We start from the raw sequence: 4,663 nt of genomic DNA, 5'->3' as shown, positions 1-4,663 counted from the left end.
TCCGCGCAGCCCTGCCGGCGAGGCTCCACGGAGCGCACCACCCAGCTCGGGGGGGACTCTCTGCGGCAATCCGCCGCCGCCGCGGCTGCAGCACGGCACCGCACCTCCGCCTACCATCCACGACACGTCCTCCCAATCTGTTTCCCAGTCTACTTTGTGCATGCCAACCCTCACCACCGGGCCTGTAATGCGATTGTTGTCATTAGAGTCTTCCCCCCCCCCAATTCGCCTTATAATAACATGGCGGAATCACTGGTCACGTGAGCGAGGGCGGAGCCTGGACCCAGCAGTGACGTCATTAGACTCACCTGGGGTCTGGTGGGCTGCCGCTCGGCTCAGTGAAACTTGGCTGTACATTCTGTCACGACAGCCTCACTCAGATGCCAAGGGTATGCTGGGTTTGCAAAGGAACTGGGACTGCTTCCTCGCCGACCTGCCTGACAGTTTCGTCTTGTGCGTTTGAAGGTTGAGTTTCTCTTCCCTGTATCTCTCCTGCCGGTGCACCCGCGTGATTTAATTGGATTATATTGAAGACTCTCTTAGACCAAGAATGGCTCCTAAAACAGAAAAAAAGTACAGTTTGCAAAATGCAAACAGTGCTTGTAATAAGCAAATGCTGTTATACAGAAAGGTGTGACCCACTGATTTTCAATTGCGGATTACCTATTTGTTAAAGCTATTTTTTTGTCACGTTCTTAGTTAAGTATTGATATCTGCTTGAATGTCCCTGTGCAGTCTATTCAAACACTGGACACTTGTTTGAAGTACAATAAGTCTGCAGTCTCTTGTCTTCAATAAATCTATCCAATCTGGAATTGGTTTATTATTATCAAGGTACAGTGACAATAACAAACCAATTTAAAAATTGTCTTGCAAATTGTTCACACAATTCAAACCATTATACAGTGAATTTGAGGCAGCACAAAGGAAAACAATAACAGAATTCAGAATAGAGCGTAACAGCTTCTGAGAAATCGCAGAGCACGTTCGCAATATGGTGCAAGGCCAAATTGAGGTGGACTGTGAGGTGAAAAGAATTTTATCGTTAGAACGTAGGCCAACCCTAAACAGTTTATTCCAGAATCGGCTGCCCATGTTCTATTCCTGCCTATCCCATTGTTCCTATCATCAGTAGTAACAATCAGCTGAAGAAATTTGGCCTGTTCCCTAAAACCCTCACTATTTTTTATAGGTGCACCATTGAAAGCATTCTTCTAGGGTGCATCACAGCTGGGTATGGAAGTTGTCCTGTCCAAAACCGGAAGAAGCTGCAGAAGATCGTGAACACAACCCAGCACATCACACAAACCAATCTTCCATCCTTGGACTCACTTTACACCACACACTGTCGGAGCAGTGCTGCCAGGATAATCAAGGGCACGACCCACCCAGCCAACACACTATTTGTCCCTCTTCCCTCCGGGAGGAGGTTCGGGAGCTTAAAGATTCGTACGGCCAGATTTGGGAACAGCTTCTTTCCAACTGTGATAAGACTGCTGAACAGATCCTGACCCGGATCTGGGCCGTACCTTCCAAATATTCGGACCTGTCTCTCGGTTTTCTTGCACTAACTTACCCTTTCCTATTTTCTAATTATGATTTATAATTTAAATTTTTATTATATTTACTGTCGATTTGTACTCCAGGGAGCACGAAGCGCAGAATCAAATATCGCTGTGATGTACTAGTATCAAATGTTTGGCGACAATAAGGTAAAGTAGTTAGTAACTCAGCTCTTCCAGGTTATAATAGTCTGGGGTGGTAGTGGACATAAGCTCCCACTACCTATTAAATGCTCCCAATGAGTGCATCTCACTGGCCTCTGACAACTAAGTCCAGCTCCTCGCCTTCACATGTGGCTACTGACAGCAGAGGGGACAAAGCCGTGTTACTGATGTCTTAAAACCAGTCGCTTTGGGCAGAGGGGACTCAGGAGCCGTGGTTGACTGCTCATCTTGGAGAAAAAAACTCTGCTGTCTTGTGGCAGCTGACCCATGCATGGCGAAAACTTCGGGAGTGAACCCCAAGGAAAAATCCGGAGCTGGTGTCCTTAAGACAATCCTGTATCGGGTTCAATGTTGACTGGCAAATCCTGCGAAGCGGCTTGTGCCAAACTGTATTGGTTGACAGTAGCTAACAACTCTGTTGTTTCTTTGGATTTATCAGCTTTGTGGAGAGCGGGGAGCCATGGGCAACAGCTTGTGTATCTTGTAGACAGCTAGGACACAACATCCATGGCCGAGCTCGGCCAACAGGGGGCCTCAAGCAGCAACTCACCCTCTTGTTTAGAAGATTGTGGTTCAGAATGTTGCGCGTTGCTGTTATAATGCAAGCACCTGGCCACAGAGATTACACACGCACTTCAGTGATCAAAATCAGAATCAGGTTTATTTTCACAGACATATGTCATGTAATTTATACGTACAACAAGCTGGAGGAACCCAGCAGGTCGGGCAGTATCCGTGGAAACGAACAGTCAGCGTTTCAGGCCGAGACAGATCTCTTCCTGGCTGATGTCAAATTCAGATTCTTAATTGTTCTGTTATATTGTCATACTCTCAATGCTATCTGTTTATTTATTTGTTATTTTTTGTATTTGCACAAATTACCTTCTCTCACAGGTTGGTTGCTTATCAGTTTTTAATTGATTCTATTGCGTGCCGTATCTCTGAATAAAATAAAAATATACAACACTGACCTTTATAGTGGGGAGTTGGCAATTGTACTTGTTCCTTCGTGTCTAACAAGGCAAATGTGTTTGCCTTTAGGTACAGAGATTAGAAGTGACATTTTCAATATTGTTTTATGAATTTACCATGAAACTGTATATTACAAATAAATGTAAATGATTCTATATTTTTTCAAAAATTTCCACACCTCATAGCTGATGAATTGGTAAGTTTGATTAAAATACTTCTTTGTGTGTATAAACTCATTTCCACAGTGTTAACCAAACTTCAAGTTAACAAAGAAATTTACAGCAGAATAAAGGCCCTTCTGCCCTCGATGTTGTGCTGACCTGTTTACCTACTGTAAGATACGCCTAACCTTCCCCCAACCCCCACCATTTTCCTATCCATCTAAGAGATTTTAAATGTTGCTAATGTAGCTGCCTCTGTCACCACGCCTGGCAGTGCATCTCATGTCCGCACCACTCTGTAAAAAACCTACGCCTAGCACCCCCCCCCCCACCCCGTACTGTTTCTACCGACAGGAGAGGGGACAAAGGCGTGTCACTGATGTCTTAAAACCAGTCGCTTTCCTCTCGGATTAACTATTTGCACCCTAGTAAAATTATGTCCCCCTCTTGAAACATTTTTTATGTAATCTTTATGAAAAATAATAATGGTGTAAAACAGCACACTCAAAATGCTGGAGGAACTCAGCATCTATGGAAAAGAATACACGGTCGACGTTTTGGGCCGAGACCCTTCTTCAGGACTGAGAAGGGGAAAGATGAGTGTAAACCAGTGCCTGATTGCATTGCTGGATGGAAGGTTTCATGTTTTGAAGGATTCAAACGAACTTCAATGGAAACCCAAGCAATGCAAAACATTTTAAGAGTAAGCGGGGATCACTGATAAAGTCCTTAGAGGAAATTCAAGCTAATGTGTTTCAAGATTTCTCTCCGGCGGATGAGCTTTTCATCTGAGACACTAGGGGGAGCAGTGGTCGATTATGAAGAACCCAGAAGAAGGTCAACCTCCGAAGTTGGTGCATCCAAATGATTTGAAAGCCCTTTCCAATACTGGCTGGGTTCATAATCATTTGCTTTTCCTTCCATTAAACTAAGACTCCATCTTAGAGTCAGCACTGGTCTGTTCACATTAGTTTTTAAAAATAAATACTTTGTCCCTAACATTTCTGTGCAATTTCTGAAGTGGATTAGCCACATTTCATGGGTGCTCATCACTGGTTATTTTTTATTTTATTGAGATGCAGCATGAACAGGCCCTTCTGGCCCTTCAAGCTGTGCTACCTGGTAATCCCCTGATTAAACCCTAGCCTAATCATGGGCCAATTTACAATGACCGTTTAACCTACCAACCGGTGTGTCCTTGGACTGTGGGAGGAAACCAAAGTCCCCGGAGGAAACACGCGCAGTAACAAGGAGAATGTACAAACTCCTTACAGACAGTGACGGGGATTGAACCCGGGTCACTGCTGCTGTAAAGAGTTGAGCTAACCGTTTGAATCGTATTCTGGTTCGAATGACCACCAATTTAAATACCTCTGGATTGAAAGCCCTTTAGAAAACAGCTTCTGTAGATAGATTAGGGAATAAATATTCTCCTAGTCCTACTTCACTCTTTTCTTGAAAACAAGAACATTTGTCAATTGGAATATCAATCCCACTTGCAAGGTCAGGCTGGAAGTATTGAGGTGTTTGGCCTCAGACTTACATAGAATACACAGCAGTGGAACAGGCCATTGCAGTGCTTATGTCCCACTGGAGCTCCCTCCTGTCTTTTCTCGCATAACCCTCTGCTCTCTTCTCCTTCATACACTCCCCATCAGTGCATCTGTACTAACGGGCACAGTAGTGTTGTGCTTAAACCAAATACACAATTAAAAATGGAATTGGAAGAAACAAGCTATGAACAATGAAGCTACAGAGTTGTTGGAACTACTGTATACCAAAGTCCTTCAGAGAAATACCTTT

The sequence above is a fragment of the Hypanus sabinus genome, chromosome 8 (assembly GCF_030144855.1).
Source record: "Hypanus sabinus isolate sHypSab1 chromosome 8, sHypSab1.hap1, whole genome shotgun sequence".
NCBI lineage: Eukaryota > Metazoa > Chordata > Chondrichthyes > Myliobatiformes > Dasyatidae > Hypanus > Hypanus sabinus.
This window is presented reverse-complemented; position numbering follows the sequence as displayed.